The sequence below is a fragment of the Diadema antillarum genome, unplaced genomic scaffold, assembly GCF_040938485.1.
Source record: "Diadema antillarum isolate AM-2024a unplaced genomic scaffold, OU_Dant_1.0 seq00000676_RagTag, whole genome shotgun sequence".
NCBI lineage: Eukaryota > Metazoa > Echinodermata > Echinoidea > Diadematoida > Diadematidae > Diadema > Diadema antillarum.
The window spans coordinates 511,800-525,027 of record NW_027271582.1 but is presented as its reverse complement, the minus strand read 5'-3'; the positions used below and the strand labels follow the sequence as shown (position 1 = coordinate 525,027).

General features: G+C 40.0%; 1 pseudogene; it reads right to left on the bottom strand.

Annotated features, from left to right (window-relative positions):
• Positions 1-379: 379 nt before the first annotated feature.
• LOC139737034 (ATP-dependent translocase ABCB1-like) overlaps positions 380-13,228 on the bottom strand; it is a 39,927-nt pseudogene continuing 27,078 nt past the window's right edge.

Here is a 13,228-nt window from a genome sequence, read left to right as displayed (position 1 = left end):
GACAAATTACCCTCTAGCTCTTTTCAACACGATTTGGACCAATGCAGTGTCCAGAAGGAGCAGCTCCTTATACATCCCCCTCGCCCCTCTTCCTCACCTCTCCCCTCTTCATCACTCAATCAATGAAGAGGCTTAATGAGGATGAGTCCCCGTTATACTCGGGCAGGTGTCGATGGGAAATGCGTGTTGCAGCAATCAGTCCGTTCTCAATGGACTAAGAGGGGTCTTCAGTGTGTAAGACTGTCTAGTTCCATGTAAGTTACCAGTAACAAGGTTGCAGGAATGACAAGGGCACCATAGGGGATCGACATTTCACCCCTTCCCCCCCCCCCTCCCCCTCCCCCTCCCCACCTACTTCTGTGACTATCGTAACCCCCCTAGCGATCCCTCTCAGTGCTGGAGCTGCTGCGCCATGTACAGGGTGTAGTACTGCCCCTTCTGGGCCATCAACTCCTCGTGCTTGCCAAACTCGGCCAGGCGCCCCTCCCGGATGACGGCGATCTTCTCGGCGTTGTGGATGGTGGAGAGGCGATGGGCGATGGTGATGCAGGTCCGCCCCTTCTTGGCCTCATCCAGCGCATCTTGGACGACCTGGTGACAAGGAAGAAAAATGAAGACATGGACATTATTAAAGGGAAGGTAAACCCAAAGAGCAATGTGGATTGAGTGAAAGCAACAACATTAGCAAAGCACATCAGTGAAAGTTTGAGGAAAATCGGACAATCGATGCAAAAGTTATGAATTTTTAGGTTTTGGTGTTTGAACCGCTGGATGAGGAGACTACTAGAAGTTATGACGTGTGAGTGGACAGCAATATAAAGAAAATATAAAGGAAAATCAACAAAATTCACTTTTCTTGCATCATGAAAAGGCACTTGCCTAACCGCTTTCAGAAAGCAGGGGGAATAATTGCTACCCTTAACATATGTCAGCATCAAGTTGATGGAATTTGTGGTTTTCATGAAAAATGATTTTTTGTGAAAATTTCTTTATATGGCCTTTATATTGTTGTCCTCTCATACGTCATAACCTCTAGTAGTCTCCTCATCCAGCAGTTCCAACACCAAAACTTTAAAAATTCATAATTTTTGCATCGATTGTCAAACTTTCACTGATGTGTTCTACTAATGTTGCTGCTTTCATTCAATCCACATTGCTCTTTGGGTTTACCTTCCCTTTAAGGGTCAAAGGTTAGTCATCAAAGAGGTAGAGACCAAGTAAAGAATGAAAATATTTTAATTGAGGGGAAAATGGAGAATCAGTCAAGACAATGCTCACTCAAGTCCTCCAAAAGTGCTCGTATGTCACAGTCTCAGAATAACGTGATGCACAGGTATACACTATGGCACATAAAGAGTTGAAGGAAACCAAAACCAATGTGGATTGAGTGAAAGCAGCAACAGTAGTAGAACACATCAGAGAAGGTTTGAGGAAAATCGGACAATCAATGCAAAAGTTATGCATTTTTACAGTTTTGGTGTTGGAACTGCTGGATGAGGAGACTATTTGAGTTTTTTGATATGACATCATGTGTGGACAACAGTCATAAAGAAAATATTAAGAAAATTAAACATGATTTCAATTTTCTTCCATTATGAAAGAGCACTTGACTTTACTGCTTTCAGAAAGCAGGGGGAATAATTACTACCCTTAACATACATCTATGTCAGTGTCAAGTTAATGGAATGTGTAATTTTCATGAAAAATGAATTTTTGTGGAATTCCCTTTATATTTTCTTTATACTGTTGTCCACACATGATGTCATGAACTTAAATAGTCTCCTCATAACTTTTGCATTGATTTTCTGATTTTCCTCAAACTTTCACTGATGTTTTCTACTAATGTTGCTGCTTTCACTCAATCCACTTTTCTAATTGGGTTTTGGTTTCCTTTAAGGGAATGACATATGACCTTGTCAACAATGCAGAGTGTCGGTCACTTACCCGCTCGCTCTCAGTGTCCAGGGCAGATGTGGCCTCGTCCAGAAGGAGGACTTTGGGGTTCCGGACCAGCGCTCTGGCAATGGCTATCCGCTGCTTCTGTCCACCGGACAGCTGAGTTCCCTTGGCACCAACATTGGTGTCATATTTCTGCCACAATAAAACAAAGAACAAAAACAACAAAAGGGTGTCAATGTTGAATTCAGAATATCCATCCTTTTACCAGACAATTTGTTGTTGTGGTTGTTTTGTATTTTGCTGTATATCTGTTTTGTATTTTGTTGCGTACCCCCGGGGTTATCGCTTTGTGTAGCGCCACCTCATGTCCACCCGAAGACAGCCGCAAAGAAATGCATGCACTGTGTATGGGTGTACATAGTCACTCCCATGCCACTGCATGTTACACGATGCATGCATGGCACGCTGTGCAAGCAATAGCATGTGCTTCAGTGCACTGCAGTGTAGTGGCTAGCGCTGCTAGCTCCAGCACCAAAATAATTTCCACTTTTTGGCAACCAAGGGTACAACCTTTTAAAAAAATAATAATAATTCAACAAAATGGCTGATTTTCATTTGGTACCCCGGGATAACATTTATGTCATTATCTGCACAGTTTTGGTAAAATTAAACAGTGAACTGTTGGAGTAGGGGAAAAAAATGCTTTCTGTATAAAATGCTTTCTGTATGCACTTGATTTGTCAATCAGTTGCATAAAAAACCTCTCAAAAGAAGAATTTCATGAATGTGAATAATTACGCAGTACCCGCTGCATGCTAAAAGGATTAGAACCAACACTTGCTGTCGAGCGGGAGCTCAGTGGTCTAAGATGATGCCCGTCCAGAGATCAGGAGGTCGTAGGTTTGAATCCTGCTCGAGTATGTACACCCATGATTTCTTTTATCATGACTTCTACTAAAACACTGATCAATTCAGTGCTTATTTATATCGACATAGGGCAATTTGTTTATAAATAGTCAGTAGCATAAAAAACTTCTTGACAGAAGAATTTCATGAATTTGAAATGTTTTCTGTGCTATTCGGCTATGTGTATTCTGTAAACTTTAGAAATTCAGAGAGGTGTAATCTAAACCTTGCCCAAATCCAAAAACACAACTCTATGCTCATCATATTTTAGCATGATCTAGAAATCCTCCCTAGGAAACGTTCCACACATATTTTGGCATCCATTTGTTTGTCTCTCTTCACGTAACCATGAGTAATCTAGCTTGGCTGGACAATCCTGTCTCACATATTAGCAACTTGTGGACCTACAGTGTACAAGGAGAAAAAAACTTGAGTATTGTTGTTACTTTGGGGGGTGCCATTTTCTCTTTTCTTTGCACATTTCAGAGGGTATAGCAAGATGACATGATCAACTGGTCTTGCTGGGACCCAAACCTACGACATCTAACCAATCTTCAGGTAGAAGAACAAGCAATCTTTAGGGATGATAACTTTTGAAACGTACAGTCAACCTCTCCTATGTTGACCTCGCACAAGTAACAAACAAGTCAGCGAAAAACTCTACTCAAGTTAAATGCAAGCATGCATTGATTATTCTGCATATTAGTCAAAATTCGCCAAAGTCAAAGGGTTTCGTCTGGTCCTCTTGGATTCAACTTAGCCTAGTTGACTGCACTTGCGTCAAAAGAAAGGGGAAGAAAAAATAAGAGTTATGAAGCTCACCAAGGGCAGTGAATCAACAAAGTCGTGGATGTTGGCTTTCTTGGCTGCCGCTATGCACTCCTCGATGGTCACTTTGCGGGAGTTGTCCCCATACATGATGTTCTCAGCGATGGACCGGTCAAAGAGCACCGGCTCCTGGGAGACCAGGCCCAGCTGTGAGCGCAGCCAGCGGATGTTCAGCAGCGTCGTGTCATGGGTGTCAAAGTTCTGGACAGGGGAATGGGGGGGGGGGGGGGGGGGGGGAGGGGAGGGAGATAGAGATGATTATACCTCAGATATGCAGGGTGAATACATATTCATAAAAGTTAAAATGACTCAAAACGTTCACATTTGTACCTAAATCACAAACTTGGTGCACAAGTTTAGGGCAAGTAGGAAATAATCATGAAAGACACATGTACACACATACAGACACACATATCAGCAACACACATGCACACACACACATATATGTTTTAAGAAGAGATATATTGTTTTATAGATACATGTCATGTGAAGGGTCTGCTCTCAAAGTGGGTTAAGCGCCATTTTAGATATTAAAGTTAATCCATCAGCAGACAGAGCAAAATAAAACCTTTCCAGTGATACCTCACTTGATATATGACAAGGAATATTCTTGTAGTTATGAATAAAAATATCCCATATTTTCTTACCGTTTTTGTTGTTTATCAGCAGCTTTAATCTCATTCATCTCAAAATCAACAAGAATGGGTAAATCAATTTTGTGGTCAAACTTTTTATATACACATACATGTAAATATACCTATGCATACATAGATAACAAACTGTATTGGTAGCAATATCAAAGAATAGGTTAACATTGGTGAATAAGATTGGTACTCACCACGCACCCCATGCGGGGGTCATAGAACCTCTCTATCAGCTGAATGGTGGTGCTCTTGCCACACCCACTGGACCCGACCAGAGCCAGCGTCTCCCCTGTGTTGACCTCCACCGACAGCCCCCGCAGCACCGGCACGTCGGGACGGGTCGGGTAGCGGAAGCGGACACCGCTGAAGGAGACGGATCCGCTGTAGCTGGCCTGTAGGAACAAATCACAAGAGCATAACTCGAGAACTCTTCTAGAGAAAAACTATCTCTCTTTATGACCGAAATCCTCCAGATCTCAACATCACGATCACAATCGAGAGTCAAAATCACAACATCATTAGCATCTAGAAAGGCCACTGGCAGTAGGAGTTAAAAGTTCAGGCAAGCAAAGTGGAAGTTTGTAGTAGAAGTAGTCTTACAAGTGGTTGCAACCGCAGTAGTAGAAACACAAAGGTCCTGTTTACCTTTGGGAGCAGTGATTTTAAAAATGTTCAAAATATCACTTTTGATGCATTTGTGTGGGTCAGTTGTATCACAAAACATCCTACCATATAAAGTTTTTGCAATAAAGCCTAAAATATAAGGAGATATCACTATTTTTCTCATTAAACCATAACTGTTCACGGTTTAATCAGGAAACATTTTTATCATAACTATTGTTCACATTTTGTATATTTAATAATACTTACATGTAACATCGATTATACTGGTTCAAACTTTTGCATTGGTTGTTTCTATCCCTAACTCACATTCTAGAACTATTTTGAAGCACTAATGCTGGATTTTTGTTTCATCTGCAAACTGTAAATTATGCCTTTTAAAGCTTAAATGAGAAATTAAGTAAAGAGGTTGTAGTACTGGTGGTGTCTGTCCAAAAGTGCATCATTTTCCCTAGTTTCACTTGGTCTGGTAACTATGAGTCTAAACACCGCATTCACACCTTCTGGTTAAACAATTTGATGCATAAGTCACTGAATCTTACAAGTGATCGCAAACTTAAATCCATCTTACCGGTTTCTCTCCATCCTCACTGTACGTGTCAATCTCTGGTTCACGGTCGACCAGCTGGAATAGTTCAGCCGTCGCCACCCTTAGCCTTGGAGAAGTCTGGCACGGACCCCATGGCCCGACCGAGGCCAAAGGCACCGAACATGATGGCAGAGAAGGACCTGAAATGCAGGAATTTTATGAATATCATGACTATTTAGATACTTTCGAAAACTGACAGTGAATCCCACCATCAACGTCTGCTCAGAAACAATTATCACGGCTATCTTTTATAAAGTACAGAAAGGAAAAATAGTTTAATTTCACCAAACCCAGTGATTAGGAACATCAACATGTGATACTGGACTTTTAAATGAATATCCAAATTCCGTAGTCAAGTTCACATTTAGAACATGCCATGAGGTGGTTATTTCAACATGTATTTCCACTTCCAACAAAACATATGGATTTTCTACTCCAGTGAAATGTTTTGCCTATCTAAAAGTGCCACATGAGTTGCTACAAAATTGATTTTCTAGTTTATTCAAGAAAGAAATCATGAAAAGAGAGCAGACAATGCAGCCTAAAGAGGATCACACATGGTAAGCAGCATTCTGAACTCACAAGAAGACGTCGGTGAAGCTGACACCAGTCGTGGCGATATTTTCTACCAGGTAGGCACCCAGACGGAAGACGGCGGCGTAGGCGAAGAAGATCATGGCTTGGGAGAAGCCGAACGCCAGGCCGGCAGCAAACGCACCACGTATTCCTTGTCTGCAAATGGGCAGGCATCAACAAAATTAGGCACTTCTAGGGTACACCAACAAACAAGACAATATATATATATACATATATATATATATATATATATATATATATATATATATAACGAAGAATAAACCGGTAATGCAATATTTCGCCAATATAGAGTTTATTGAGCAACTCAATAAACTCTATATAATAATATTGAGTTGCTCAATAAACTCTATATTGGCGAAATATTGCATTACCGGTTTATTCTACGTTACATTGGAGCCAATACGTGAATTCGCAACATGTTTATATATATATATTATATATACACACACACACACACACACACACACACACACACACACACACAAAAGAAGAAAAATATCATAGTGATGATATCATCACCTAATTGTACAGGACACAAAGAGAAGGTATTTGAGGTGAGGCAGGGGGTCTTTCTCAACCCGTTGAGGACGAGTCATGAGTATACTCAGGCAGGCATCTATGGGGAATGTGTGTTGTAGCAAAATCAAACCGTCCTGAACGGGTTAAAGGGGAAGGCTAGTAACTGATCAGTGGGAATCAGTGGAAATGCTGGGAGATGATTGTTCCAATTCCTTACGGGATTCATTCAAGAGTTCATTGTATATCTATTGTTGTGTGAAAATGATTTGCTTCAGAAACGGTCTCATATTCAAGTAATGTGCAGATTAATGCTCCGTCACTGACCAGGGACGCTAACCTGGAAGCATTAAACTGCACATTACTTGAATATGAGACCATTCTGAAGCAAATCATTTTCACACAACAATAGATATACAATGAACTCTTGAATGAATCCCATAAGGATTGGAACAATCATCTCCCAGCATTTCCACTGATTCCCACTGATCAGTTACTAGCCTTCCCCTAAGCATGGGCAAACTGAGAATTTTTTTTTTTTTTTTTTTAGCGGGGCGCAGTTTCACATAAAAATGAATTCAATCTTATTCAGGTCAGAAGATGACAAAATGTGGCAACACTAAACCTGTCACGTCTAGGGTACAGATTTTCAACTGCATGGGGATCTCACCTTGCAAAAAAAAAAAAAAACATCCTTCACACAAAACATCCTGTGTTTCATCTCTAGGTCTGAACTTGAGCTCACAACCTTCAGATCAGTGGTCACCTGACATACCTCATGCACTCGGGCCACTTGCTACCAATTATGTAACTGCTGAAAGCATTGGGTACCTTAACCTGATGGGGACAAGTCCCGTGCATACTCGGGCAAGTGTCTGTGGAAAATGCATGTTGTAGCAGAATCAGTCTGTCCTCAATGGCTTAAAGGGATTGTATAGTTTTGGTTGAGACCTAATTTCATGTTTCTATCATCTTTTGGTGAGATAATGAGAAACCTCTTATGAAATATGAAAGAGCATGTGATTCCATGAGGAATTCAACATTTATTTGATGAAAATTAGTTTTGAAATGGCTGAGATATCCAAAACAGAGCGATTCTGATAAACTGTGGGACCCACACTTTATTGCGATTGCTTTGTTTTACTTTGTTTTTGGATGTTTCAATTATTCTAAACCCGATTTTCATCAAATAAACTTTGAATTCCTCTGAAAATGGTATGCTCTATACTATTTCATAAGTGTTTTCTTGGTATCTTACAAAAACTTAAAAGCCCAATTCTCATCTCCACCAATACTATACTATCCCTTTAATCACCCCTTATCCCCCGCACAGAGTATGGACTCACTTGTATGGTGGCTTCTGCAGCTCTGTGTACTTCTCATGGAACAGCTGACCACGATTCAGGGACTGGACCGTCCGGATGTTTTCAATGGCCTCAGAAACAAGCTGTATACAAAGGCAGCGAGAATCACACGACAGTAAACACAAAGGAAATGCAAGAAACACACAGCAAAGTTGAAACAAAAGAAAAAAGTTTTACCTAATCATTGAGACAACGTGTAAAAGTATGAATGCTAATCTCAGAAAATGACACAGTGACAAAAAGGAATAGCAGTTGCATATTTTACTAAATTAAACACCATATTGAGGGTTTTTTAAAGTCATTTTTAGAGTTCTATATCACCTGTAAAATTCATCAGGAGGACATACGCTATAAGGTAATATCCAGGTATATATTCATGAATTGTACATGTATATTGTATACACTGTAAAACTACAGAAATTTTGTGTGCATTTCAATTTAGAGCCAAGATTTGCAAAATTAAAACACATGCAAAGGTTCTGGTCTACACCATATTGCACTGGATGCCAGTGGAAATTTGCAAAAATTCCATGCCGTGAATATTTTCTGCTCTACAATAGTGATATATACATACAAATGTGTATATAGAGAAAGAGAGAGAGAAAGAGATAGGGTAGATATATAGAAAGATTGTTTCTGTCTTATTCAAATGGGATAACCTAGAATGTACCATAAAATATACATCTCTGTAGTAAAACTTAGGATACAGCATACTACATAAATTCATGGTTTGTGAGATGCTCTTCTTCAGACTGTGGGAAACAGGGGAGGATGCGGTTACCTTGCCAACCTCCACCTGGCTGCCCTGCTGCGAGATGGAGTTGCCCTGGAGGATGCGCCAGCCCAGCATCCCGGCCAGGGAGAGGAGGGGGAGGAAGCCAAAGAGGAGGAGGCACGCCAGCTGCCAGCAGTAGTAGAAGGAGATGGCGATGCCCACGCCGATGTTGCAGATGACCTCGAATATCATGCCGATGCGTATGCCTGTAACCTGCACATTGATAAAATGGTGAAAGTCAAAATCACCTTGAGAAAAGAGCTGGAAAGTGTCACCACAGATTAATCAATATTGCATTGCATATACTTGTAACATCAGAAATGTTAAAATGCATGAAACTTGCGAAGTTCGCGCGCAAGGATTTGTGAGAGTACAAAGCACTCAAAAGTTTTTGTCTTCACGATGCATTAAATGTCAGTGGCGATCTGTGAAAGTTTAATGAGGTGAAAAAGACACATAAGTGTAAAATGGACACAATGCATGCAAGATAGAGTATATCATTATCCCCCTTGAATCTGATGTGACTGGAAAAAAGGGGCATACGAATCCCAAAATTTTGCTGCTTCAATTCAGTCCCATAAATCACTATCAACTGGCAGGTGCCAATGCTTTGTGTACTCACTCCTTGGATAAGGGATACTTCAGTTGCCAGTTTGGTTGTGAGGGCGCCAGTGGCGTGGGACTTGTCATCAAACCATGCAATGTTCTGTACAAGAGAAACAAATCGAATATAAAACAAATAAAATATAAAGCACATCAGAGTATTAAAGAAACTGAGATATTTAATACACACCATACACTAAATTTATCAATAATTGCATATGATTTGTACTGTCACAGTTTTGTTTTGGGACATTTTTTTTTTCTGGAGTTTTAGGAAGAGCAGTATTCATACTAATTTACTTAAAACTAGCAGAAATCACAGATGCTAAATGTCCGACATTCTATAGACATACACTACGTGCAATGAAAAAAAAAAAGACCATACAAATGGTTCGTATCAAATCATATCACAAATGATCAAGGAAATGTTTACTACACCTAAAGTACACTGAACGAGAGTCAGTCTCTAGGAAACACTTTTGAGGGACATGGGATTCAGATTAATATCGTGTATCATCTAACAAAATCAAGATCAGCAGGGATTCATTCTGCAAACATCACTATAAAGAGTTCATATTGACACAGTTGCATAGGAATCATGGAAAGATAGATACAGAGATACTGTAAAAGTGGTTATTTTCGCGCGACTAATTTTTCGCGCTTGGCAGAGTAAGAAGAGTTTCGCATGTTTTTAATTCTGCGGAATCAAGACATCAACTACTGGAACATATGGCAAGCAAAAATATTTGCGTGCTTTTATTTTCGTGCTAGCTTCTGGTTGCCCGAAATACGCGAAAATTTCAACACCGCGAAAATTTCCACTTTTACAGTAGATAACTATAGATAAAAGGAACAATACAAATACGAATAGATAAATTAATGAATGAAAAGATAAAATAGGTAGGTGGAAAGATAGATTGTGGATAGATGGATAGACAGAGAGATAGAGTCATTGCAAATAAACATTATGTCGTACCTGTCTCAGCATGGCCTTAAACATCATGTGACGCAGACGTAGCGTCAGTTCGCCACCAGACTTGGCAAAGCCCACACCCTGAAGGAAAATGGCAGTGATAGCAATTGTTACAGAGGACTACGCCTTGGTCTCATTTAGCATGGTATCAGCAAAGGTAGTAGAACCTTGTTTCATACTCCCTCAATACACATTTCTGGACATTCTGAGAATATCAGACAAAACTAAGTCCCCTTTTGGGATCAACAATTCTAGGTTTAGCATTTTACTTCTCATTTTCTATTGGCCTGAAATTGAAATATGCCATCCCAAGTTTCAGCTTCTAATTATGCTTTAATTGTCACGATATCTGATCAACTGTTGTTACTATCATTAAACAGTATATATATATATATATATATACTCAGCGGTTTAGTATGCAAACATGTCAAGCAGGCTACACTTGACTTCCATCAGAACATCCTTATATGAACTGCAACTGAGAACTCTAACATATTTGCAAGAACTAAAATCTGAAACAAAGCAGAAGGCAAATGCACAAAGAAAAACCATACTTTCTGGAGTTGTCAAAATCTCCTGCATTACTTTAAAAAAAGAAAGAAAGAAGTAACTCCTTTTTACAGAAAATACTGGAGAAATGGTCATATATAAGCAATTAGCATACAGCAGAACACAAAATAGGTTCAGCTTTTGGTATTGCTATTTTTGTGCTTTCAAATTGAATAGAATTATACTTTCAGAAGAATAATTTTCGGAAGAAAGTACTTGAACATATGTATTTACATCTTGCCAACACTGTGAAGATTACAATATCTGTATACTCTCAAGTCACTAACCTGTATAATGCTCCCTATCAGAGCTGCTACTCCGAGCCCAGCGAATGCAATGCAGTACTTGGTGATCTCAGAGAAGATTTCTCCATTGGTAGGGAGACCAAAAGCCTTCCAGAAAAAACAAAAATAATAATAATAACGATGAAAGAATGATCTACATATTCAGCAATTCCAGCAATGAAAAAAAAAAAAGAATTCTGATCTTTGCATGGCAGCATATGATATATACCTGATTTGCAGTGAGAAAACTTGGGATTCCATAGGACTATGAAGAGGTGCAGAAAGAAAATCACAAAATCTACAGCTGCAAATAAAATACACCAATTTAAACTGACTACATCCTATCAGAGGATTCTCTTGCAAAATTAGGATGCCACCATATATCAGTCGACTGAATATACACGTACAGTATATCAGAATGAAGAGTATTTTACTCATCTTGTTTTTTCTAATTTCTCGTTACATATCAGCATTAACACTCTGGTGCCAATGAACTAGCATCATGCTATGCCAATGGACCGAGTGTATGATTCACCAAAAGGTAGCAGAACAAGGAATTATTCTGCCTAAAATTGAGAAGTCCTTAGAGTCTACTATATTCATTGCAATTGCATGCTAACTGTCTCTACTGGATGCAATGGCCGCGATGAAAAACTGCATGAATACATTGGTATTTACGGGGTATGCAATGAGGCCTATAGTGACGGTCAAGGCGATACACTCTTACATGTATCTATTCATGGTAGCCTCATCATTATGGCACTATGATTATGGAGGTCCCTGCCATATCTGTATCTAAGCAACTGGACTCAACCCATTTCTACATCTACATCTACATCAACATCTACATCGATGGAAGAAATTGTCTGTAAAAAATCTCCCCCTCCTCAAAGGATGATGCTTACACTGCGAATCAGATATTAATCTCAATATCCCCTGATTGAGAGTAAAGAGCACTTTATCCTCTACATAGCAGTGTGCCACACCCATGAATTGATGCAAGGGAGGGCAAAGGGGGTGGAGTGGGGGGGGGGGGGGGGATGGGTGGGGATGGGTGGGGTCAGTACCTCACTAAGGGGGCTTCCCCACTTACCCCTAGCACGTTGCTGAAGATGATGGCAAACCCAGGCTGGATGCCCCCGTTGATGGCCGCCCCGACGCAACCCAGGAAGATGAATCCACACTCGGGAGTGTTCAGCCGCCAGATCCGACCCCAGCTGAAGTACTTCTCTAGAGCCGCCGCATCCTCCCCCTCCTCCTCCTAGAAACCAGAGACAGTAATTTCAATAATCACACACAGGAACTGAGGGAAACATTCATAAAGTACTGTTGGTCTTGCAACAGGGACCTTTAATAAAATATGTAGTCTTTTAATAGAATACAGTGTATGTGGTGTACACACGTAAACAGATATCAAAACATAAAGTTTTATTGGTCAGTTCACCCCCTCACTTGCAGAATTCTGACATGTAAAATTCTGGTTCATACTGCTAGCTAACATACTTTGTTAACCCTTCCTGTACTGGGCTATTTGGCTCCATGAAAATACTGGGGGGGGGGGGGGGCTTGGGAGGCCCCCCCCCCCCCCCACTGATCTCGGAAACGCAAGGTCCGATGAACTTGAAAATTTGCATGCTGATAGATCTTCGCGTGATGAATCTGATGGTGTAATTTATTTTAATCAATTATGCCATTTTTTGCATAATTAGCTAATTAATTATTCATAATGTGTATTTTATGCATTTGGGGTATATTTTCATAATTTCAGCCTAAACAAGTACAAAATTACACAAAAACTGTGTAATAATGAAGAATGTTTCCCAAATGTGAAATAAATCAAAAAGAGAAAAAAAAAACCGAGAAAAAACAACTTTTGACAGTATGTAACTGTACACAAATACCATTGTATATGCAGCGATTAGCCGTTTTAATGACATGCGCATACTAATTGACCCATAACACCCCCTAGGTAGGTCCGATATGGACAAATGTGGTATCAAAATGTGCGCAAGACTTCAGGGGAAAAAGTCATGAAGCGAGAATCCGAAATTCCCAGTGGTCGCGATGCAATCGTCAAAAG